Here is a 27204-nt window from a genome sequence, read left to right as displayed (position 1 = left end):
CCCCTGAAGTTAGGGAGGGAATAAAACCTCTTAACTAAGTGTCAGGCGGGTAATTAATCACTTTAACTACGAACAATCGTGCTTAAGCTACATAATCTTTACTCCCTGGAATGAAGATAAGAAACGCCCTAACCTTTGTAATAGAGATTGATAGGATTGAATCAACTGGTATAAATACAGATGCAACAAGACAGCAAGACACAGAACTCAGAACACAGAATGAAGAAGACAGAATTCAGAAGAAGGAACCTACACAGACAGAAGAACTTTGCTGGAGAGAACATGGCAAAAGATCCTGCACTGAACCTGACTACAGAAATTGGCAAGAGAACCTGACTAGAACCTGGTGACTGAACCTGGCTGGAGAACCTGGACAGAACCTGGCTGGAAAACCTAGCGAGGGAACATGGCTACAGAACCTGCCTGGAGAACCTGGAGAACCTAGCAAGACAACTGGACACAGAACCTGGCTGGAGATCCGAAGCAGAACCTCTCTGGAGATCCAGACCAGAACATGGTTGGAGATCCTGGCTGGAGATCCTGGCTAGGCTGCTGATCAACTGAACGCTGTCTCCGTGTCCTTCCTTCTTCGCAGACTCCGTCCACACCTTTGGGAACCCCTGGACCTGCTGGGGCTGGACCCCTGCATTTATCTTCCTTTTGTTAAGTTGTATGAGTTCCCTATAAATTTTGGAGATTAGGCCCTTATCAGATATGACATTGGCAAATATGTTTTCCCACACAGTGGGATTTCTCGTTTTGTTGATGGTTTCTTTTGCTGTGCAGAAGCTTTTTATTTTGATGTAGTCCCATTTGTTCATTTTCTCTTTCGTTTCAAGTGCCCTAGGAGCTGTATCAGTGAAGAAATTGCTTCGGCATATGTCTGAGATTTTGTTGCCTTTGGATTCTTCTAGAATTTTTATGGTTTCCTGTCATACATTTAAGTCCTTTATCCATTTTGAGTTTATTTTTGTGTATGGTGTAAGTTGGTGGTCTAGTTTCATTTTATTGCATATATCTGTCCAATTTTCCCAACACCATTTATTGAAGAGACTATCTTGGCTCCATTGTATGTTCTTGCCTCCTTTGTCAAATATTAATTGAGCATATTGGTTCGGGCCGATTTCTGGGCTCTCTATTCTATTCCATTGATCTATATGCCTATTCTTGTGCCAGTACCAGGCAGTTTTGAGAACAGTGGCTTTGTAATACATCTTGATATCTGGTATTGAGATCCCACCTACTTTGGTCTTTTTCAGGATTGCTGCAGCTATTTGGGGTCTTTTTTTATTCCAGATGAATTTTTGGAGAGTTCGTTCTAGATCTCTGAAGTATGCCATTGGTATTTTAATGGGAAGTGCGTTGAATTTATAGATTGCTTTGGGTAGTATGGACATTTCAATGATGTTGATTCTACCAATCCATGAACACGGTATGTTCTTCCATCTGTTTATGTCTTCCTCTATATCTTTTTTCAACGTCCTGTAGTTTTCTGAGTAGAGGTCTTTTACCTCTTTAGTTAAGTTTATTCCTAGGTAGCTTAATTTTTTTGGTGCGATGGTAAACGGGATTGTTTTTATAATCTCTCTTTCTGAAAGTTCACTATTGGTGTATAGAAATGCCTCGGATTTCTTGGGGTTAATTTTGTATCCTGCTACATTGCCAAATTCACGTATTAAGTCCAGTAGCTTTTTGATGGAGTCTCTAGGGTTTTGTATGTATAATATCATGTCGTCTGCAAATAAGGACAGTTTTACTTCCTCTTTTCCAATTTGGATGCCTTTTATTTCTTCTTCTTGCCGAATTGCAATGGCTAACACTTCCAGTAGTATGTTGAACAGGAGTGGTGAGAGCGGGCATCCCTGTCTTGTTCCTGTTCTTAGGGGAAATGGTGTTAGTTTTTGTCCATTGAGTATGATGTTGGCTGTGGGTCTGTCATATATGGCTTTTATTATGTTGAGGTATGATCCTTCTACTCCCACCTTGCTGAGAGCTTTTATCAAAAATGGGTGTTGAATTTTGTCAAATGCTTTTTCTGCATCAATTGATATGACCATGTGGTTTTTTTCTTTCAATTTGTTTATGTGATGTATCACGTTTATTGATTTGCGGATATTGTACCATCCTTGCATCCCTGGGATAAATCCTACTTGGTCATGGTGTATGATCTTTCTGATGTACTGCTGGATCTGATTTGCTAAGATTTTGTTGAGGATTTTGGCATCTATGTTCATGAGGGATATTGGCCTGTAATTCTCTTTCATTGTGTTGTCTTTACCTGGTTTTGGTATTAGGGTGATGCTGGCTTCATAGAATGAGCTTGGAAGTGTTCCTTCCTCTTGAATTTTTTGTAGTAGTCTGAGGAGGATAGGTTTTAGTTCTTCCTTGAATGTTTGGTAAAACTCCCCTGTGAAGCCGTCTGGTCCTGGGCTTTTGTTTGCTGGAAGCAAAGGCAATGCATGCTCTTAAAAATCCTTAGAACTAACTAGCCACAGGATTTTAACTCCATTATGAACACATAGATGCTCATTACCAAGTCCCCATGAGTTCTTTTTCTTCTCTGTTATGCACTTCAGTCTGTAGAGATTTCTTCCATCTGCAAAGATTATAACTGTCATTCAAGACTTCCATAATTTTTATACTGAAACTTAACACTCTTTAAAGTATGAATGAATTATTTTCCACTTATTATCTCTGAAGGGATGACCCATAACAAACAAATCCTAAGTATATTTCCTCTACACAAGTCTTAATAGTGGAAGATATGGGTAGTAAAATTCATAAACATTGAGCTTTAATATTACCCAGTCAACCAAGCAATCCAGAACAGTATGCAAAATTGTTCTTAATTTCAGATTTGTCTTAAAAATCCAATCCCTTTTATAGTCTCTGGATTGGAAATATTGGGCATGGGTCTCTATCACATTCAAATGAATGGGCATAGGACCTTGGTTCTAATAGGAGAACTAATAGTTTATAAGGACTGATAATGTGTGGGGCTGAGACGGCAAATGGGCACAAATGTTGTGTTCTCATTTTTCCTTTAGGGCTCACAGAAAGGTGTGATTTTCTTGCCTCTCTTAAATGTAATGGTGGCCATTCTCCCCAGAAAATGAAATCTCACTGCAATTGAAGTGGTCAGTTTCAGATAGCCTCTATACAATATCCCATGTGATGCTTAGTCTCTTTCCTCATCTGCTTGTAGATATTTATGACATAGATATGGACAGAGAAATGCAATGGAAGAACTCTGAGTCAGTGGGCCCTGTTAGGTAGAGAGTCACCTTCTGGAAATCAGTTATCTCCCACTTCACTGAATTCAAGTGGGACTGAGAAATAAATTTTTATTGTTAAGTTGCTAATGGCTCCTGGAATTTTGGATTGGTTATACAAGTTAATCTTCTCTGATTAATAGAACGTGGGAGAAACTATTCTTAAAGTATTTTATATTTTATCACATAAGAATCAAATGAATTAGAGTCTCCATTAGCAGATAAATAAATTGAAGCAAAAAAAAAAACCTAAAATTTCCAATATGCCAGAGATGACAAATTGGCAAAATTGGAACTTGAACCCAAGAAGTTTGGTTCCAGATCCAGCTTTCTTAAACATTATGTCATTTTTTGTAGCATCCCTAAAAGGCCAAATCTCTAATGGTTGGCAGGACATTTTCTATTTAGGTCCATTTTCTCTCTTTCAGGCTTCCTGATAGTTTCTCAGTCACGTTAACCACTCCGTTTCCTTTGCTGTGTACCACCTCATTTTCCTGATTGGTCATAGTCCTTCTATTCTGTCTGGTTCTAACATCAGGTGAAGCTAGCACAAAACAAGGAGAACTAGAAACTTTTTAGTTGCAGAAAAGTGGTCTCAACATCACATTTCCTCTCCAGGCTCCAGGTCAAGGATTTATCACACTTATTAGGCACTGCCAGAAGTTGCCTCATTTTCTAATGTCTCCTATGAGTGGTGATGCTCAGAATCTCTGACTTAGCTATTTTGAGTCACTTTACCATTAGCCCTCTTCTATCTCTGCTTCAGTGTGAGCCAAGCTTCCAGCAAGCTGAATTGGATGAACAAAGAAGAAGAAAAAATCTAGGCAAAAACACTTAGGGTCATCAAAACAGAGATGCCAAAAATTAGATGGTCCTTTTTCAATTTTCCTGACCCAATTTTTTTTTTCTTTCTTTTCTTCAGATACAATTTTAAGCTCGGGTTCATTCTCAGTTATCCAGATTCTTAACTCTGAAAACATCAGTATTCAAAATTATCTAGTTGTGTTACTCAGTAAGTATTTATCATTTTCTACGTTCATTCATATGTTATGAGATCTGTGATGTGCAAAAGAAATAGCTAAGTCGTTTGGGAAACAGAAAGGTGGATAAATATCATCAGTCCACTCTTAGAAAGATGTAAGGGGGAAAAAACAGAGGTACAACAGTAATTACAGCATAAGAGGGTGTACTGAGTTGTATGAACAGGATATTTTTTTATCTAAAAGACCCAGTCTAGCCCTGGCTGGTTTGGCTCAGTGGATAGAGCGTCGGCCTGTGGACTCAGGGGTCTTGGGTTCGATTCCGGTCAAAGGCATATGCCTTGGGTGCAGGCACATCCCCAGTGGAGGGTGTGCTGGAGGCAGCTGGTCGATGTTTCTCTCATCGATGTTTCTGACTCTCTGTCCCTCTCCCTTCCTCTCTGTGAAAAATCAATAAAATATATAAAATAAAATAAAATAAAAGACCCAGTCTAAATATATATATATATGTAAATAATATGTATGCAATTAATATCTGTTTTCAAAAAGTTATTTCCTGTACCATTCTATATGTAAAATGAGATTTGCCATAATCTCTCACCTTCATTAAGAGAATGTATGCAAAAATGTTTAATACATGTTTCACTTGAGAATCTTTTCTTCATTACCATTATAGATTACAATGCAATCAGTTGCCCATTGGTATTTATTACTCTAACCCTAATTCATAATAATTGGTTTATAACTGGTTTATTAATGAACACATGAAACCAGATGTCCCAAACAGTATTTCCTGAGACTTTTGTCAAACTCTTATTTTTCAGGAAAAAAGTCGTAAGGGCAATCAAAGCATGTAACTACTATCAGCAACATGGAGAGAAGTTTATTATCCCAATAAACAGCCCCAATACAAACTCTTGCTCTCCTGAAAGCGGGCCCTGGAAGCTTCTTTGTCTCTAACGGAGTTCAGAAACTGCTGGCTCCCTGTCCTTCCTCCTTTTCCCCCTCACCACCCCACTTGGTTTAATCTGTGTGTGGATGTGATAGCCCAGGGATGGAAAGGACTAGCCTCTAATGATGCAAAAAAAAAAAAAAGTTTCCTTCTTACAGCACGTGCACTTATAATGACATGATTTGTATTATTCTCACACGTGTTTACTACTGCTGGGGCCTTCCTTCATCGTTTGAGGGCTATTTTGTACTTCCTGCAGCAATCAGCTGAAACAAAAGTTATCACACACGTCTCTCTCGCCTATAATATGTGGTGGTGTGTAGATACATGCATAGGAACACAAGAGAACACCATCTAAACTTCTTAGATTCATTCTGAATCTCTTCATGTACCAGTCTCTACAGAGATCGCAAAACTGTTTTTTCCAATTTCTTCACTGAAGCAAACTGCCCTCCCCCTGCCTGCCTCTCTTTTCACCCACCTGCACCTCCCCCGGAGGAATGGAGTGCAGCTGACCGGGGGCTCAGGGTGGGCACTTTGAGTTGAGTGTTTCTTATTTTTGCAGGCAACTAAGACACACGAGTGGGAAAGTCTATTCTTCCTGGGTTGTTGGGGGTATTTTTGGAATGTTTCATTGTTAAGAAGATAACCCTCCTCAGAGACAAGTTGTTCTTTTAGTCACTTTATCTTTTAATAACAAAAGGGAAAAGCTGCAATGGTGCAAGGGCCTGTGCCAGAAGGAAAATACACAGCGAAACTGCTTTTTAAAAAAATCAAGTGTAGAGAACAGTCATTTTTAAACTAAATTAGAGAATTGTGATCCAACGGCAGTCCTTAAGGCGGAACAAGTTCATCTTTCTTTCACCTTAGGGGTTCTAATTCTTTGGCTTGTGCTACTCTGGACTCATTTTACTGTTGTTTGTATTATTATCTTAAGTGCTAATTAACAAGAAGAAATAAAATTTAAAAAATAAATAAATAAAATGAATAGTCTATATTAGTATATTTAAGTTTTCTACAGTTTAAAACAGTTTTCAATATACAAACAAGCTAGTAAATCTTCACTTAAAATAAGTGAACCAATGACACTGTTCAGAGATAGTTCAAATGCTGATTCATATTATTTATGACCAAATCAATTTCAAAAGTAACTAATTGTCTTAAATATGTTTAATCATGTAGCTTCTGGAAGATGAGTTAAATGATGAAAAAATGGGCGACCATGAACACACCCTTTAATTTCAGTTCCAAATTGGTGCTTCATTCTGTAGATGATGTCTTGGATGTCCTCCTTTGATAAGTACATGGGTAATTGTCTAGATAGACGCACCGCTTCTCCCTCTAAATAACTTATCACTTTGCGAGGTCTACATTCATAAACTTCTTTTGCATTTTTGTTGACTATAGCATTGAGAATTTCTTTTAAATCCATCACACCATAGAACAGAAGACAGTTAGCCATTCCCTCTATTTCTAAGTAGTTTTTCAGCAATGGAAACTCCTGGTATGAATTTTATCCTGAAACCATTTGCTGTAAGATGAGGATCAGACAGCTAAGTTGATCCACTGTAGTTTTGGTCACCTGCTGTCATCCTATCTAATAAAAGAGAAACATGGTAATTAGCCATATGTCCGCTACCCTTCCCATTGGCTAATCAGGGAGAGGTGCTAATTAACTGCCAGCCAAAATGGCATCCGGCAGCCAGGCAACTTGAAGTTAACATGAGGCTTGCTTGCTTCAGTGACGGAGGACTCCAACGTTCCCCGCCTGCTGCTGCCGGCCTCTGAGCTTGCAGTTTGAAACGTTGTTACAAATATATAAGCTAAACAAAACTCCAGAAACCTGCTTTCAGCCCGCCGGGATCTCAGAGCTGGAGTTGATACAGTGTTTTGATTATAGAACCCAAACAAACCAGATACCTGCTTTCAGCAGCAGAGGCCTCAGAGCTGGAGCCAGAGCTAAAGCTGGCCCAGAATAAAAAAAAAAGGAAAGAAAAAAAGGAGCAGTTGGGAGCTTCAGTCACCCGCCAGCCTGAAAACAGCCATCAGCCCCTCACCCAGACTGGCCAGGTACCCCAATGGGGACCCCCAACCTGAAGGGTGTGTGACCAGCTACAAACAGCCATCATCCCCTCATCCAGGCTGTCTAGGAACCCCAGCGGGGACCCCCACCCTGATCCAGGACACCCTTCAGGGCAAACCAGCCGGCCCCCACCCATGCACCAGGCCTCTATCCTATATAGTAAAAGGGTAATATGGCTCCCGGCACCGGGACCAGTGTGACAGGGGGCAGCGCCCAAACTCCCTGATCACCCTGTGGCCCTGTGTGTGACAGGGGGCGGGGCCACAACCTCCCTATCCGCCCTGCTCTGTTCTTGACAGGGGAAGGCTCCCCAACCCCCTGATCAGCCCTGCTCTGTGGGTGACAGGGAGTGGTGCCACAACCTCCCCATTGACCCGGCCTTGAGTGTGACAGGGGGCGGTGCCCCAACTCCCCAATCGGCCCTGCTCTGAGCCGGACCAGGGGCTGCACCTAGGGATTGGGCCTACCCTCTGCCACACGTGAACAGGCCTAAGCCAGCAGGTCTTTATCACCCGAGGGGTCCCAGACTGCGAGAGGGCACAGGCCGGGCTGAAGGACGCCCCTTCCCCCCTGAGTGCACAAATTTTTGTGCACCGGGCCTCTAGTTTTATATAAAATCTCTAAATAGAAGAGAACCAAGATGGCGGCATAGGTTAACCCCGGAGTTTGCTGCCGTGAACAACTACTTCAAAAGTGAAACTAAGAAACGGAACGGACATCACCCAGAACCACAGGAACGCTGCCTGAGTGGAAGTCCTACAACTAGGAGGAAAGAGAAACGCATATGGACACTCAGAGGAGGCGCAGTGCTGAAGTCAAATTCTGAGGTGCGGAGTGCAAGGAGCGGGCTGAAGGCGGAGGGCACGGTTGGCGTTTTCAATCGGGAGGGAGTCGCAGACTATGGGCTCCAGATACAGGCGAGTCTTTGGGGACCCAGACTCAAATGGGAGAAGCGGGACTGTCTGGCTTCGGTCAGAGCGAGTGCAGCTTTCTCTCCAAGGTTTGCAGCGGGTGCTGGGACTCAGAGAGGCAGAGCCCCTGGGGACAGGACTGAGAGCCACCATAACTGCTCTCTCCGGCCCACCCTGCTGATCCTATGCGACCCGCCCTGCCCAAGCCCTGCACAGAGGCATTTGCCGGATAGCCTCAGGCAAATGCCAGATTAGCACCTCCCTAGAGGACAGATGTTCTCTCACTGCAGACACAGCTGATTCTCATAGCCACTTGGCCTGGAGGTCAAACCCTCCCTGGTATTAGGTACAACAATCAAGGTTTAACTATAAGACTGCGCACAAAGACCACTAGGGGGTGCACCAAGAAAGCATAACAAAATGCGGAGACAAAGAAACAGGACAAAATTGTCAATGGAAGATATAGAGTTCAGAACCACACTTTTAAGGTCTCTCAAGAACTGTTTAGAAGCCGCCGATAAACTTAATGAGATCTACAAGAAAACTAATGAGACCCTCGATGTTATATTGGGGAACCAACTAGAAATTAAGCATACACAGACTGAAATAACGAATATTATACAGACTCCCAACAGCAGACCAGAGGAGCGCAAGAATCAAGTCAATGATTTGAAATGCGAGGAAGCAAAAAACACCCAACCGGAAAAGCAAAATGAAAAAAGAATCCAAAAATGCGAGGATAGTGTAAGGGGCCTCTGGGACAGCTTCAAGCGTACCAACATCAGAATTATAGGGGTGCCAGAAGATGAGAGAGAGCAAGATATTGAAAACCTATTTGAAGAAATAATGACAGAAAACTTCCCCCACCTGGTGAAAGAAATAGACTTACAGGTCCAGGAAGCGCAGAGAACCCCAAACAAAAGGAATCCAAAGAGGACCACACCAAGACACATCATAATTAAAATGCCAAGAGCAAAAGACAAAGAGAGAATCTTAAAAGCAGCAAGAGAAAGAAACTCAGTTACCTACAAGGGAATACCCATACGACTGTCAGCTGATTTCTCAACAGAAACTTTGCAGGCCAGAAGGGAATGGCAAGAAATATTCAAAGTGATGAATACCAAGAACCTACAACCAAGATTACTTTATCCAGCAAAGCTATCATTCAGAACTGAAGGTCAGATAAAGAGCTTCACAGATAAGGTAAAGCTAAAGGAGTTCACCACCACCAAACCAGTATTATATGAAATGCTGAAAGGTATCCTTTAAGAAGAGGAAGAAGAAGAAAAAGGTAAAGATACAAATTATGAACAACAAACATGCATCTATCAACAAGTGAATCTAAGAATCAAGTGAATAATCTGGTGATTATAATAGAATCAGGGACATAGAAAAGGAATGGACTGACTATTCTTGGGGGGGAAAGGGGTGTGGGAGATGCGGGAAGAGACTGGACAAAAATCGTGCACCTATGGATGAGGACAGTGGGTGGGGAGTGAGGGCGGAGGGTGAGGCGGGAACTGGGAGGAGGGGAGTTATGGGGGGGGGAAAAGAGGAACAAATGTAATAATCTGAACAATAAAGATTTAATTAAAAAAAAATCTCTAAATAATGAGATCCATTAAAAAGTCTCTCTGTTAATATAATTGGTTTCTCCAATGGTTCTGCAGGAAGTTTATGATTCTCAAGAAGTCTTTTAAATAGTGGGGCTTCTTCCACTCTATATGCATTTAACAACCTTAACTCTGTTTTGGATGTAATTAGCCATCCATCAGGGAACTTGAGATTGTGGATTAAGCAAAGTTCATCCTTTTCTTCTGGTTCAAATTTCTTGTGTTTTTATACATTTTTTTTAAAGTTTTCCATAGACAAGTGAATTTGAACTATTTTAATGGTTTGACTTTTTTTTTTTTTTCAACTTGGGACTGGAAAAGCTCATCAAGTTTTGGCTGATTAGATAATGATGTTTTCAACTTGTGCTTCTGTGCCAAACTCCATGAGCTTGTGGGTTTTATCTTTTTTCTGCCATCTTGTAGTGAGGTTTGTGACTCCTGTTCAATGGCTCTCTTGATTTGCCTATTGTATTTTTCCAAGTCTTTAGTAGCCCTCTCTTCATATTTCAGTTTTTCCTCTTCCCTCAATGTCTTCCACAGTTCTTCAATATGTATTGTTGCAGCCTCCAAACTGGTCTGAGGATTTTCTGTGAGAAACTGGACACGATGATCTTGAACAAAAAGGGCGCTTGTTGACATGGGTTTCTTGATGATGCGACGGCTGATTAAATCATAAACGGTCAACTGTCCTGATTTGTTATCCACCACATTTGACTTTTTGTTACAGGATCCATCACTGAGATTCTTCTGTTCAGGGCTTGGAGGACTCCTCTCACTTCCTTCACATGCTGAACTTCCTGGAGGTATTAGGATTTTCACAGATTCAATGTTTTCTCCCATTGCATTTTTGAGTGCATTTCCCCTGCTCCAGTTATCTTCACAAATTTCCACAGGCTTCTCAGGAACTGCTTCTTTCTCATTTCCCCCACTCTCATCAATATGGCCTTGACTGCCATTTTCTGATTGGGCATGGGTAACAGAACCTACAAAACAAGTTTCAGTATATTCCTTCTGGGTGTCCTCACTTGATAAATTATCCATTGGGATCATTGGTTTATTATAAAGCAGGTATCTGGGGTTTGTTTGGCTTCTCTAATTAAAACTTTGTTGCTTTTGGAGCTTAGAGCCGGGAACCTTGGCTTCCTCCATCACTGGCGCAAGCAAGCCTCCTGCTCGCTTCAGCTGCGTGGCTGCTTGTCGCCATCTTTGTTGGTGGTTAATTTGCATATCGCCCTGATTAGCCAATGAGAAGCGTAGCGAAGGTACATTCAATTACCCTTTTTGTCTTTTATTAGATAGGATTAGAGGCCTGGTGCATGAAATTGTTGCACTCAGGGAAGGGGTAGGGGGGTTCCCTCAGCCAGGCCTGTGTCCTCTCTCAGTCTGGGAGCCCCATAATCGATCACCCCACAGAGGGAGGCTCCACCCACCCACCGCAGTGCCACAGCCAGCCAGGTAGCCTGGGACTCCCTCTCCAGGGCAATCATGGGGTGATGGCAGGGCCCCCCCAACCAATTGCATCACACCCACCTTGGCTGGCCTGGTGCTAGTGCATGTCATAGTGTGGTTGTCTGGATGGTCATTATGCTGTTCGGCCGTTCAGTCGATTTGCATATCACGCTTTTATTATAGGTTTCTTGAGGATAGAAGCCACAATTTTGAAATAAATATTTATTAAACCAAGTTTTAAAATGGATTGCATAAGTCAAAGTCTAATATGTTTTTACAATTGCAAATGGAAATTTTCTATAGCAGTAGTGTTTTGTTGTTGCTGCTATTATTATTGTTTTGTTTGTTTTTTTATAAAAGGAAAAGGAGGCTAAGAAATTATTTACACAATTGTGTATTAACTAAGTAAATTCTTATGTTCAATATCTATAATAAAATAAGTTTTGATAAAGGGATAATTTCTAATACAGGAGGACCATCTGGAACAATATTTTCTAGCACTACTTTATTCTATTTTGCAGCTTTTTGGAATCAGCTTGAAATATTTCAGGGAAAGGAAGTGTGTAGAAGACCTTATTTCTCTGGCAGGGTTGCAAAAACTAACATTTCTTCCACTTCCTAAATTCCTAAATTCTTCTAACTAGGCTAATAATCAATGAACATAAGACAGAATAACAGGAGAAAATATCCAAAATATATTACCAATGTACATTTGGGGGGTGCCATAAAATATTGTAGTAGGGAATTAGACAGGCATGAACAGAGCAGGAACAAGAGGTCAGGTATGGAATCTCTCTCTCTCTCTCTCTCTCTCTCTCTCTCTCCCTCCCCCCCCTTTTGTCTCTCGCTTTCTCTCTCTGAAGCATGCCTGAGTCTTACCCCTCTTGTTCCCTCAGGCCTGAATATCCTTCCTTGCTTTCTTTTTCCTAAGCTTCAGGGTCCTTCTTTTGCCTCTGTAACTTGTTAACTGAGCCCACACAGCTCAGCTGCCTCATTTCCTCCAGGGCCAATTCTACCTCTGTGGCTTTCTAAAAAAATATTTTTGGCCCTAACCTGTTTTGCTCAGTGGATAGAGCATCAGCCTGCGGACTGAAGGGTCCCAGGTTTGATTCTGGTCAAGGGCATGTACCTTGGTTGCGGGCATATCCCCAGTGGGGGGTGTGCAGGAGGCAGCTGATCAATGTTTCTCTCTCATCGATGTTTCTAGCTCTCTGTCCTTCTCCTTTCCTCTCTGTAAAATATCAATAAAAAATATTTTTAAAAAATATTTTTGCCTCTATTTGAGTCTTGGCTCTGAATTCTTTCTTAGTTAGAACTCAAGTACTGAGTTTGCTGAACTGAGGTCCAATTGAGGGTGACATTCTAATGCCCTTTTGACACTAACAATATGAAATCCAAAGATGCAATTGGCAGTTGAGGTTTATATGCCACTTAGGAGCTAAGGAGAAGGGGCAGTGTGTATGTGTGTGTGTGTGTGTGTGTGTGTGTGTGTGTGTGTGTGTGTGTGTGTTGGGGGGGGGTGGACTTTGATTCTTCAAAGAGCAGGAAGTCAATTCACATAAGGATGAAAAAGCAAATGCTTGATAAATAAATATTGGTTGCACTAGAGACACAGAGAGGACTTTGGATAAATGGGTTTATTGGGCTCCCCTCTATCACACAGGAGCATAGATTATACTACTACAGGCCTGGTGCACGAAAATTTGTGCACTCGGTGGGGGGGGCGGCCCCTCAGCCCAGCCTGCACCCTCTCACAACGGAGACCCCTCAGGTAGGCTCCCTTGGCCTAGCCTGAGATTAGAGCCTATCAGGGTTTCCCTTCCCCCAGCTGCAGGCAGCTGGCCCCACCCCTGCCACTGCCACTGCTTGCCATCTGTGCAGCGCTGCACCCTCCTCCCCTGCCACCAGTGGCCTCCCACTGCAGGGGACAGGCATGGGGTGCGATGGCTTGGTTGGCCTGGGCCTCCCTCTGCAGGGAGATCGCTGGCTGACCACACACATGCCACAGAGTTGCTGCTGGTGGCCTGGGCCTCCCTCTTTCTTTTCTGGGGGGTGGGGCCGGCCCTGTGAGGGGCCGTCTGCCTACCTGATTGCCCCTAACTGCTCACCTGCCTACTTGATCAGCCCTAACTACTTGCCTGCCTACCTGATCACCCCTAACTGGTGGTCTGCCTATCTGATCACCCCTAACCACTCTGTCTGGGTGCCTGATCACCCCTAACCGCTTGCTTGAGGGCAGGGCCAGCCCGGCAAGGGGCTGTTGTGGTTCTGGCCTCTGGTCGTTCTGGTTGTTACACTTATGGTGGCTGGCCTTTTATTATATAGGTTAGCTATCTGTGATGATATCTCCCTTCCCGGAGCAGGTCCTCTATCTAAATTCTTTTAGGCAAGTAAAGGAGGAGAGTCAAAATTTCTTTCCGAGTCTTGTTCCTTATTTACTTGCTTAAAATCATCAATATTCCAAAAGACATATTTGGGGTGCTAACTCTGCTGCCCTTCATCTTTCTACCAGCTCTTTTACCCATTTAATCAGTTTGATTAGACATTGTATTATTTTATCTGTGCTGCAATTTGCAAAGTGAGTGTCATTTAAATATTTTATTTTGATGTAGTCATCTAATCACAAAAATTTTTAAGTAATTTCACTTGAGAATTATTGTATGATTGCCTTAGAAGAGTTTTTGACAAAAAATACACTTTTTGAGGTATAATTGACCATTTCCATCAAGATTGTTAAGGACACTCAGACTCATGCAAACTATTTTGGTTAGACAATCAGTACATAAATGAAAACAAATAGAGGAAATAAATTTGTGCAAATATAGTATGTTGAAATAAATTGATATTTGATCTGATGAGCATATATCATCAAGACTACTCAATCCTGGGGTGGGGGGGACTGGGGAGAATAACAATAAGGAAACTACAAAATCCATATTATTATGCTTATTTTGAGAGTGAATTGCTTTATTCTTTTCCATTTTCATTAAAGCTGTGCTAAGGATTTGAATGTTAATTTCTTTGATTCTTTTAGGCTATAATATTCTCTCATTGAATATGCCCTTTGTTATTGTTCAAGATACTGACTGTCTTTAATTATCCTCACCATCTAGTTTGCAACATTACCAAAGATAGCAATTGAATAAGATTAAAGAATAAAAAAAAAATACTTTCTTTAAATTGCCATATAGTAACACCAGCTTATTTGAAAAGTCTTATCTTTCTGTTGAAGTGTATTAACCATATTCTAAGTTTACATATTTGAAAATATTTGTCAGCAAAGAACAACTCTTATTTAAGACAAGTACTGACAATGAGTTGCTTGTTTTTGTTTTTTTAATTTGTAGGGGATTGAATTTATCTTTTAAATAATATTTTGGCATAGCTTCCCCCCAAATCACAGCCTTACAAAACATTCAGCCAATTAGGAAAATTAAGTTTTATGAGGGCTAAGACTTAGATATTAAACTTCTGGTTATTGGTGAAATTATGTTTATTTAATATATTTATAGTATATAAATTATATATGCATATAATCTGAAATTATATACATGCATAACTTAACATTAAAGAGGCATAATTAATTTATTCAACTTATACTTTCTGAATGCTAACTGTATCAGGAAATATTCTAGGCACTGTTAATACTTCAGTAAATTAAATGGATGCATTTCCTGCCCTTATGAAGTTTTAATTCTATTGGGAGGAAAGTTAAATAGGTTTTTTTTTTAAAAAGCTGTATTTATGTAAGTTTTGTTTCTTGAAACAAAACCTTACAGGGTTAGCCAGTCTTTCCTACATGTCCCCACACACTTCATTCACACGTGTGAGTATAACACTTAATTTACTGTTGATTTATTTTTATCCAAAAATACAGTGATCACTTTGAAAGCATAGATCATGGATAAGCAATTTTGATATTGCCAGAATCTAACTGTGTGGCACTTAGAAGGTATTCATTTAACATCTGTGGTTGGAAGGGAGGAAAAGAGATAGAGGACATAAGTTAGGATTGAAAAATTGTTGTAATGTACCCAGCGAATCATAGAAGGACGCCTCAAGAAGTCGAATTAAAGAGTCACATTTATTGCAATCCAGGACTATGAGGGGCCATTCCCCAAATCTCATAGTGATAAGATGGTGGCAAAGCCAGACTTCTATAGGCAAAGATCACAAAGGTATTGATTACATCTCAAGGTTTGGAATGAGGAACCTGGTTCGCAAAAAAGCAGTTTATAGAAGCAGAAGCAGCATGTTATCTAAATTACAGTTTTGGGTCTCTGGATCACTGAATTGACAGAAACACATTATCTAGAGCCCTCAGGTCTTGAGACCACTGAGTTGCCAGGAATTCATTATCTGCCATCGATGCAATTTAGAGTAATTGCACTGTCCTGGTCTTGGGACCACTGAGTCAACTGGAACACATCATCTGTGGCCACTAAAACAAATTAGGATAATTGTGCTGTCCTGTTTCCCAGGTACAGAAGAGTGTGCTCCGATAACCAGTTAGATCACAATCAGTGGGATGTTCACGTTACAATAAATAAGGCATTCAATTGAATGGGATGACTTATACAATTTAGAAAATCAAAGTAACCTGCCCATTGTTAAACAAAACAAATAAGTACCATACTTCAAAATGAGCAATTAATTCTTAATAATTCATTAACAAACAACTGTTAACAAATTTCTGTTTTACTGCTATATCATAATGTGGTCTCTGAAAGGGTGAGGGCTATGCCCTCCATCTTGCCCTGTATCATCCACGTTGGGGCAGCAGCCATGTGCTCAGGAAAGTACCTTCTTCCCAGAAGCTCAGGCCTCTGCTGGCCATGCCCGGAATCTTTTTAAACTAACCAATGACAATCAGGGTACGTGTGCGCCATGGAGATGACCACATATCCGACTTGCACCTAGCCAATTGGCAGGGCCCACAGTCATCTCCCCTCCCCTCACTCCACCCCCCTATTAAAACCCCATTTTTTCCCAGGGGCGGGCTCTCTGCCACTGGGCTTACCGTTGCATCGTTGCATCGGTGAGTATGGTCGGAGAGCCGAACTAGTTCGAATAAAGGACTCTCTGCTTTTGCATCGGACTCGCTGGCTCCCTGGTGGGCTCTTGGGGATCTTGAAATCTGGGCATAACATTTGGGGGCTCGTCCGGGATCCCCAAGACCCTCAAGGGACCCCTGATCCGGAGAGTCTTACTGACCGCGGTCAGTGTCTTTGTTGTTGTGTGTTCTGTTCTGTGTGAGCTCATTTCTGAAATCTGTAAATGCCCGTAATAATGATCTAAATGGACGCACAGGGGGATCATGGGTGAAGGAGTCGGGCGACGCCCCGATCCTCCATCTGAAGGGGTGCAGTTTTGCTTCCGCGGAGTCGGAAGGTCTGTAGGAAACCCTCAATCTGAGACAAGGCGGGTTGCTCCCGCTGGTTCGCACACAGCCATCGTCTAGCTTTCGGTTTTTGCTTCCATGGAGTTGGAAGGCTGTACTTTTTTGGGGCCCTTTAGTTGTTTGTGTTTCCGTTTTATTTTGTGGACTTGCTGGACGGACGTTATGATAGACTCAGACTGCTCCTTTGGGTATTGTGATTGATCATTTCAAGGCGATTGGGGGAGGCTTTAGAGTTCCCTCAGGAGTTGGGAAGTTTTTAGTAATTGAATGGATTGTTTAAACTCTGAATGAATGTCTGGTGAAAGTGTGTGAATGTGGAGGGATGGGGCCTGCCTTCTCCCCTCCTTTGTGTGGCTATCGGAGTATGCCTAGTATGAAGTCTAGATTATGGAAGTTAATCTATTAATTGAAAATGTCTTATATTTTATTTGAAATGTATCCTTAAATGTAAAAGTATTGATTTGAAAAATGCTAAGTATTTAATTTGCAACTAAGATTTAAAGCTCTGAAAGTTTAAGATCTTTTTTCTTGCCATTAAAAAGTTTAAAGCTACACCTTTTTTTAGTGGAAGGAGGGGTAGACATGCCCTTCCCCTGCCTGGCAGGTAATCCAATTCCCGCCAGCAGCCAACTTTAGGAATGTTAGTTTGCATTTAAATGGCTACACCTTTTGCTAGCCGACCTTCCCAGAAAAGGTCAAGCAGCCAAAAGGTGGCTCCTTTGAAATCAGCTTTCCACCAGTAGTCATTTTTTTAATACCTACAAGTTTGCTTCTCAGTTTCCCTAGGCAGAAAAAACATGGTTTAAAGTTCTGCAATATAATGTTGGCCATCTATCTTTTAGGGGTTTTGGTTTGCTCTTCCCTTGTTTATTGTGAGAATGAGGAAATCATCTTTTCTGTCAGAGAACATTTTGTCCGCATGGCATGCCATGCCCCTGGGGGCTGCCATCTTGGAACAGCAAAGGCCCCTCCCTCTGACTTAGCCAATCACAAAAGGAATGTCTGCTCACTGAGGCAGGATGGGATTTCAGGGGTGGAGTTTTAAGGCGGAGTTTTACTATGGAAATCCAGATGGGGCAGAAAGTGTGCCTGCCTCTCAGATTTATTTAATACTATTTTAAGAAGATATCTTTAATGCTTAATAAATTAGCAATCACAGTCTTAATATAACTTTAGTGATATGATAGACCAATGTTTTGAGCAGTTGGCTTTATAAGGGCCGACAATAGAGCTCATATTTCTTAAAAGGCTTGTAGATAGAGAATTGAAAAGCTTTTACAAATTCATAAATGCATCCGGGATTTCTGTGCACATGTAAAGGGAAAAGGCCAGCTTAAAAACGAGTGCGCATAGTTTTGAGCTGAACTTGACCTTTTGCTGTGTACAGAATAAAAACCCGAGACTCTTTTGGCCTTAAAAATGGCAGAGATGAACCTGACAAAGAAATACAGGCTGGTTTCCCAAGGCAATTTAAAGTAGCTCTTTTGAAATTTCCCGCCCTGAGGCAAGTACCACCAGGAAGTTGATAGTCAAGTTTATATGTGAATAGCTATGGGTTGCTTCTTGACTTCCCCAGCAGGAAAATTGTGACCATTTTGAAATTTAGCAGCTATGCCAGGATAGCAGTAATCCAATTTCTAAAGTAAAGTACATTTATTTCAGGTAGAAACTGGTTTCATACTGATCTTAGAGGGCTCCAGTTCAGTGTTCTGGAGACCCAGGACATGCCTAAGTATAACCTATGTTACCCAAGGACTCTAGATAATGTATTTACCCAAGGCTGTGGTTTAAATTGTATGCTGTCTCTGCTTCTGTAAATTGATCTGTCCTTATTGCTTAAATATGTATCTTTGTTGTTTAAAATTGTTTAGTGAAATTTCTGTGTCTCTTTTTTTTTTTTTTTTTATATATTTTATTGATTTTTTACAGAGAGGAAGGGAGAGAGATAGAGAGTCAGAAACATCGATGAGAGAGAAACATCGATCAGCCGCCTCCTGCACATCTCCCACTGGGGATATGCCCGCAACCAAGGTACATGCCCTTGACCGGAATCGAACCCGGGACCCTTCAGTCCGCAGGCCGACGCTCTATCCACTGAGCCAAACCGGTTTCGGCTCTGTGTCTCTTAAAAAAAATATTTGAATGTATTGCTAATCACCTAAAAATTAAGGCTAAGAGTTCTAGCTATCTGGAAAGCATGGCCTTGGTGTGATGGGAGGAAAAAGAAATGTTAAATGGATGGTAGACCAGTGAGCTGGGACTGGTCACTGATGGTGGATTGTGAGAAGGGCTGGACGTGGCCTAACTTCTCCTTCCTTGGTACCCCTGAAACATCAGAGGTTACTTCTGGCCTTGGTTTTCCAATGTGTTTAATCTGTTGATTTTGTTGTTTCACCGAAATCCTCTTGAAGGACATTGAATGGTTCTTTCCTTCCTCTTTAACTTTTGGGGGATTGTGTGCATGGATTACTGATGTAGATTAACAAGGATCACTAAGGGACTAGTCCTGTACCTGGAGAAATTGCTTCTAGATGGTATTCACCGTCTCTGGGACTTCCGGAGGGAAGTCAAAACTCGGGCTGGCTAAGGGTTCGAATCTGGCCTATCTTTTAAAAAGGTAGAAAAGAAGCATTCCTAGGCAGTTTTCTACTGCCTCTGTTCAGGGACTTGTTCTGTATCTCGACACAACTGAAACTGATTTGTTGTTTTTTTGTGGTATAAATGTGTCATGCACCTCAAAGTTCTTAATGGGGAATGTATCTAGTTACCGTGTCTATTTAGTCTTGATTTTCTTGTTCAATATGAGTACCATTTCTGTCTGGATGAGACATGGGTCAAGAGTCCTTTCCTGGAATGTGGGAAAGGGAGGCCCCAACATCTGTTCCTGTCAGGCCCCCATCAGGGGACTTGGACTATGTTCCTATTATCTGCTCAAGATCCCAAGACTGTAAAAGTACTTATTCACTGAAAGGGTGTAAGTGTAAATGTTTATTTGATGTTGGTATGTCTACTTGGGTATAATTATTTGTTCACATAAGTGTGGAAGTTTGTGGGAAAAAAAAGCACACGCTTGATTTCTTTAAGGCTGAGTGCTCTGACCGATAGCAAAGAGCCCTGAGTGGCCACTGGGATTTTTCCCCAAAAACGTTTGCTCTCTGTCAGAGGTGGAATCGGCCCGCCTAACTAGTAAACATCTCTGTCTGTTTGTTTGCTGGGAACTTTGATTTGCTAAGTGATATTCTATGCTGGGTTGGGATTTTGGAATTCTGGGGTAGATTTAAAAGGTATTTGTGGCTTTTCTAGTCTGATTGGGACATTTAAGGGTGGGGCTCACAGTTCCTCAGGGCAGAGATTTCATGGGCCCTTCCCCCTGCCTGTGCTGAATTAAATAATACAGGCCAGTGTCATTTGGCTTGCTAGTTAAAGGAAGACAATGGGCCCTGGAATCTGTAAAGGTGGGCGGCAATGAAGCTGGTCAAATGTACTGAAAAGGTTTGGTACCTGTTGCTGCTAGCAAAGGACAGGCTTGATACCCCCTTCTAGCGCACTCCCTTGAAAGAGGCCTGGTTGCTGCTCTGCCACAAAGGGAACTGGTAGAAAAGCAAAAAAGCAGAGTGCTGTAACTAATAAACAGGGTTACCTAGAAGCCATCAGGACTTTGAAGTTCTCCAAAAGAGGAGAACTGGCGGGGACTGGGTGGCTCTCCAATCATGTTTGGCAGGCCACCCCCTATAAAACCCTTTTCTTTAACTATCTCTTTCCTTGAGAGGGCTCCAGAGGGCACACAAGGACATTTGGCCGCGCCTCCACGCTATGTATGAGACCAGCCCAATCCCAACTCCTCATCAGCACAAACCAGGAAATTGGGTCTACATCAGAAGGCACCGCTGGGAGACCCTAGAGCCACGTTGGAAGGGTACCTACACTGTGGTGCTGACAACCCCTACTGCTCTCAAGGTAGACGGCGTCGTGACCTGGGTCCATCACACTCACGTAGGGTCAGCGGACCCATCCGTAATCTGGGAAGACTTCGTCACCAAATGGAGCATCGATCGAGATCAACGCAACCTGCTCTACGGTGTGCTCGACCTGCCTGATGTTGGTAGCATTGCTTGCGATCACTCCTGCCACCAGGAGCCCCCACAATACTGTGTAATAGACTTAGATAATGCCTGCATCTTCATGGACATGGCTCCAAAGAGACAAGGACAATTTATAGGATCACATGTTTAGTAGCAAAAGATTTGGCTGCCTGAAGCAGCCATGATGCCAATATTATGTTTCATTGTATTGATATGTTATATTGACCTTTGATTCTTTTGCAGGTTTAAATGTGTGTTGGCTGTCCTGGAAGGGGACTGTGTGGGGTGACCCCCAAAAGTAAAGGGTATCTAGCTGCCAAGAGGGCAGGTGCCCAACTGGGCAGGGAAGGGTGCCCATCAGGTTTTGGTCACTGTTGAGAGACAGTTGACAGTTGGCAGCCTTTGTAATACTTGCAGGCCTGCATGACCATGCCCATGTCAGGGGTAGTAGAATAGAAGGCCTAAGACATGGTTATGCATAGAAAGAAAGTTTAATGCCAACAATTACTGTTTTGTTATAACTCTAAAACAATCCATGAAAAGGAATTAGCAAGGAAAGTCAGAAAATCTTAGAGTAGATCAGTATGTTTTTCTCCTTATGTAATTCCTCCAAAATCTGGCAATTCTAAATAAGTCATGGCAATACATTTCTTTGCATAGATTCAATAAGACTAGTTCCTAATAGTGGTTTTATTAACGGAAAACTTTGACTGGAGTATCATGTTTTAAAGAGACCTGTCTGAGCTCTAAAGACTTGAAGCCAGTAAAAATGCCACGAAGAAAGCCTGGTATCCTGCTTGGGAGCCCTGAAGATGGCTGGCGCTGGAGTGTCATGCCAATGCCCTACCATCACTGGCAGTTGGTAAGAGTAGAAGGGGAGCAGTAAAGATGCCTCTGCGTCCCTGCGGAATCCCCACACACTCTGGGCCGCAATGAGTAGGAGGGCTACTGAGATGGGCCTTAAAGCCTGGAGCGTGGACTCAGGTGGAGTTGCTACAGGTGAGGGATTCACCTAACTCAGCAGATACTGCAGGCAGGCCTGATGACAGCTGGATGGCACATTAATATTCAACCATGAAATTCCAGCAAAGGTAGTCAATTACCATTCTTGTTGTGTTTATGCAAATATCAGAATAGTAGATAAATTAATCTTAATTTGGTTTTTTTGATAGCCATGGAAGAATTTTAAGAAGAAAAATCCTATTTCAGTAGAAGTTATTAAAGCTAAAAATGAATTCAGTTGATAATTCTGTGTGCCCAGTATGGGCCTCTAGCAATGGTGGAAAAGAAATGCAGTCCATCTCATGATTGAGCCAGAAGTTCCAAGACAAAGGGGAGAATGAAAGGGCGAGGGCTATGCCCTCCATCTTGCCCCATATCCTCCATGTTGGGGCAGCAGCCATGTGCTCAGGAAAGTTCCTTCTTCCGGGAAGCCCAGGCCTCTGCTGGCCATGCCCGGAATCTTTATAAACTAACCAATGACAATCAGGGGACGTGCGCGCCATGGAGATGACCACATACCCGACTTGCACCTAGCCAATCGGCAGGGCCCACAGTCATCTCCCCTCCCCTCACTCCACCCCCCTATTAAAATCCCATTTTTTCCCAGGGGCGGGCTCTCTGCCACTGGGCTTGCTGTTGCATCATTGCATCGGTGAGTGTGGTCTGGGAGCCGAACTAGTTCGAATAAAGGACTCTCTGCTTTTGCATCGGACTCGCTGGCTCCTTGGTGGGCTCTTGGGGATCTTGAAATCTGGGCATAACAGTCTCTAGGAATTCATTTGAATTCTTATTTCCTTTATTATATCTTTGCAAAAATAATAACAATAATATTTTTATTTATTTTTCAGGAATATCTAAAGATAATCACGTAGAAAATTAAATAGTTTTACTTCATTAGAAGGTTTTACCTAAATTTGAGGCTAAAGATATTAGTGTATTCTAATTATTTTTGCTAAGAGGACTTACAAGACTATATAAGTAAGAACTTCTGGATTTGTTCATTTTGCTTGAGATAGAACAAATGTAATGAAAATGTTTCATTTGTAACCAGAATGGCATAGAAAATGAGCCTTCTTGAATTGGAAAGGACAATAGTAACATACCCTTCAATGTTATACCTGCCAGAACAAGAACCTCTAGAAGGGTTCAGCAATCTGGAGAAGGCTGTGCGTAGATTAAGAGTCCAGAGACAAAATATAATTTTGAAAGGCATTTGGGGGTAAGAGGAGCCTACCATAAAGGAAATTAAGATCTAAGTTATAAGGTCTAAGCAGGTCTAAGGCAGTGGTTCTCAACCTTCCTAATGCCACAACCCTTCAATACAGTTCCTCATGTTGTGGTGACCCCCAACCATAAGATTATTTTCGTTGCTACTTCATAACTGTAATTTTGCTACTGCTATGAATCCTAATGTAAATATCTGATATGCTATATGTGTTTTCCAATGGTCGCGACCCACAGGTTGAGAACCGCTGGTCTAAGGTTTCCTTGGCTCAGGACCCCATGCTTTTTATTAACACAAATTGTCCGGAGGCTAGGCTGAGATATACACTTCAAAGGGTCAGCGTTTGGTACAGGGTCTATTGTCAGAATGGGGGAATTAGCCTATGGCTGTTCAGGTGTTTGGTCAGTAGGAGGCAATAACATGTAAATTAAGATGCCTTTTAGCTGTCTGGAGGCCAAGAATCAATTTAATGTATCCTATTCAGGTTTGGGGAAATGCTTTCAGCCATTCCCAGATGCAGCCCTGTTGTCATGTTTGAATTAGTCTCCCTATATACCTTGACCCATAAGCAACCCCCTCCCATTACTGGCACCAGGGTATACCCTTTTCTGAATACAGAAGCAAGTTTTCTGCTGGTTCTCTGGCCTGAGTTAGACTGTTCCCTTTTAAGGCCCCCTCCCTGAGAAATATTAACTTTGTACAAGATTTAACATTAATGTGCAAGGTACTGGATTGATTCTCTCTCCTCATTCCTCATTCCTGAAAGCTAGATTAAGATTAGTGAAAGTCCCTGCTGTTCAACTGTGTCATATTAAGATCATAAAAAGAGGAAATAACCCAAAAAATAGTGACAAAAAAGGTGATAGTCTGTGGATAAATGGGTAAAGAGAGAAGATTTATCTCCATTTATTTAGGACATACTTCCTATACTCACCATATTTCTCTCAATTTTATGTCATGACTATAGCACTATCAAGGTTACTTTTAATAAAATACAAGATAATTATTTTTAAAATAAGTTTTATTGATTTTTTACAGAGAGGAAGGGAGAGGGATAGAGAGTTAGAAACATCAATGAAAGAGAAACATCGATCAGCTGCCTCCTGCACACCCCGCACTGGGGATATGCCCCCAACCAAGGTACATGCCCTTGACCGGAATCGAACCTGGGTCCCTTGAGTCTGCAGGCCAATGCTCGATCCACTGAACCAAACCAGTTAGGGAAAGATTATTTTTATTTGCATGTAAGTATTTTAAAAATGAAAAAAAATGTCATATTATCTTCTATATATATCATAACTTTATGTTCACGTGATTTATGCAAAAACAGATGATACATTTAAATGTTTAAAATTACTTCTGCAATAGGGCTGGTCTTCACATTAGAATAAATACTATGATTATGAAGAAGAATAGAAGACAATATCTCCTATAGTCTCAAGAACACAAAGGAATTAGGTGTGTTACTTGTTTCAAAACAAGTTATAAAAAAGCAATCTTCTAATCATACAGAAGAATATGTTTATTACATGATTGCGGGTATTTATAGATATTAGAATTATGCAATATTTATTTTAAAGTACTGGTTATGGCCCTAGCTGGTTTAGCTAAGTGGATAGAGCATTGGCCTGCAGACCAAAGGGTCCCAGGATCGATTCTAGTCAAGGGCCCACACCTTAGTTGCAGGCTCCTCCCTGGCCCCCAGCATTGGTTAAAGTTTGTTCAGGAGGCAACCAATTGATGTGTTTCTCTCACATTGATATTTCTCTCTGTCTTTCCCTCTTTATTCCACTCCCTCTCTAAAAATCAATGAAAAAATATCCTCAGATGAGGATTTTTTTAAAAAAGTACTGGTTATCTCATAATTATTTAAAAATGTAACTATTTTATTTTTAGTTACATATGTATTTGTTGTTTGCTTATATGGAGCTTTGTAGATTTAATACTGGTTATGTTCAAATGTGGACAAAGATCGCGACTAAAAGTCAGCAGAGATGATCATAATTTGCAGTGTTTCCACTTTAATTATATTCCCTTTACTATTTGAACAACATACAAGACTACCTTTGTCTCAAAATTTTTGTCTTAAATTTAGTGTTTCTGTTACCTATTGTTAGATTTTTTTAAAATCCAGATTGAAACCATGATAACACTTTTTTTTTGTTCAAGAATCTGCAATTTGGATAGGGCTCAGTGGGGACAGCTTATTTCTGTTTCACTTGACATCAGAGACTCAGAAACTAGGGTTGGCATCTTCCTTGGCTGGCTCAGTCACCTGTCTGGGATTGAAGCAGATAACCGTGTGTGAGGTGCCACCAAAATACCCAGCCTGGCTTCTTCGTAGCTCAGTGCCTGAGATCCAATGGTAAGCCTCACAGAAGAAGATAACCATGAGGAAGATGTATTATCTTTTGGGGCCGATTCTCAAAAGTAATAAAGTGTCACTTCTGTATTTTATTTTAAATTTATTTTTGTTGATTTCAAAGAGAAAGGGAGAGGGAGAGAGAGATAGAAACATCAGTAATGAGAGAGAATCATTGACCGCCTGCCTCCTGCATAGTCCCACAACCTGGGCATGTGCCCTGACCAGAAATCAAACTCTGACCTCCGGGTTCATAGGTCAACACTCAACCATTGAGCCATGCTGGCCAGGCTCTGTATTTTATTTAGTAGAGAAAGTTGCTAAGGCTAGCTCACATTCAACAGGAGAGGAATTAAACTTCACATGAGAAGAGAATAATAGATGAAATATATATGGAGAGACCATGTTTGGAAAATGTACTTTATCACAATCTCTTTAAGTAAGTACAGACCTAAACTAATTCTACCCCTCTGTCTTATGTTGTTGTGGCTTTAGTATGCCTTATTTTTTTTATTATTCAGCAGGTATAAGAACAATTTATCTTGTTCCAATTATTTTGAGTGAGAAGAAAGTATTTTCTAAGAAAATAATAAAACAATAACTACTTGTTGTCTATCAAGTAGTAAAGGAACAATTTACAAATGGGTACACGCAGCTGGAGAAAGCTATGATTACATTTTTTGGAAATTCCAATATTTCTTCCCTTCATCTCTGATGTCTGAATCATATAACATTTATTGTAAAAAAAGAATCATAAAAATTAAATTTAATAGCAATAAAATAACATTCTCAAAATTGTAAGTAAATAAATCATTGTTCTCTGTAAATCAATTTTTAGTTTTCACTTTTTAAAAAGGTTGACATAAGTTCCTTTTGAACTGATGATGAAATTACTTTGATGCTAAAGTTGTTTTCTAAGGAATATTTCAAACTAGCAATCTCTGTTGTTTGTTGTCACCTGTAGCTATGGCAAAAGACTGCTTCCCCATAAATGAATGAGAGAAGGCCTCATAAAAGATTTATTTCTGCTGCCCCATTTTTCTTATTTATTTCTAACATTCAGCCCATTTACCATGAGCTTCCTCACATTTCAGAAACAGCTAGTCATCTCTGAGAACAAATTGTGCTATTTACTTCTGTCCTCAGAGAGAACGAATGCTTTAGTGGGTGAGATGTCCAGAACAATAAGAAAAACTTGTGCTGTGTATTCTCAACAGAACAAATAGATCTTCTGTAAATAACTCCCGGCACAATCATGGCAGGTTTCAGCACTGCACAGAGTCATATATATATTATAACTTCGAAGCCTTTCAAAGGAAAAATCAACAGAATGCTGTTATGCAGGTAGATAGACTCCACAGCATTATGGAAATAGCATATCCTAACCCCCAAAGTGTTTTGGTTATATTTCTATATAATTTATGACACACACACACACACACACACACACACACACACATTGATTTTCAACTTCAATGACAGAAAATACTTTAGGCAAAATGAATACAACTAAATAATATGAGAAGAAAAAAAGTTTCTTTTTTTTGGTACAAACTGAAGTGAATTGATGATAAAATTCAATAAATTATGACATATGCCATTTCAATAAAAAAGGAGAGGTAGATTTTATCATTTACTAAGTCCATTACCACATGCCAGTCTTATCTGATAGTATTTATAAAATCTTAATTATCATAGGTATTTTATGTAATTGACATTTTTTTTATTCTCATTACATAGAGAAGAAAATTGACAGAAGCTAAGCAGCTTCTTTCTTTCTTCACAAACCCCCTTCCCCCTAACAATGTGGTTTACGGTGGGGAACTTTGGACCACTCAGACTCAGCTTACCCTCTGCAAGGCTTGGAGACTA

General features: G+C 41.0%; 1 pseudogene; it reads right to left on the bottom strand.

Moving 5' to 3' along the window:
* Nucleotides 1-6362: 6362 nt before the first annotated feature.
* LOC118675780 lies at nucleotides 6363-10852 on the bottom strand (annotated as a pseudogene).
* Nucleotides 10853-27204: the final 16352 nt, after the last annotated feature.

The sequence above is a fragment of the Myotis myotis genome, unplaced genomic scaffold (assembly GCF_014108235.1).
Source record: "Myotis myotis isolate mMyoMyo1 unplaced genomic scaffold, mMyoMyo1.p scaffold_m19_p_2, whole genome shotgun sequence".
Lineage (NCBI taxonomy): Eukaryota > Metazoa > Chordata > Mammalia > Chiroptera > Vespertilionidae > Myotis > Myotis myotis.
This window is presented reverse-complemented; position numbering and strand designations above follow the sequence as displayed.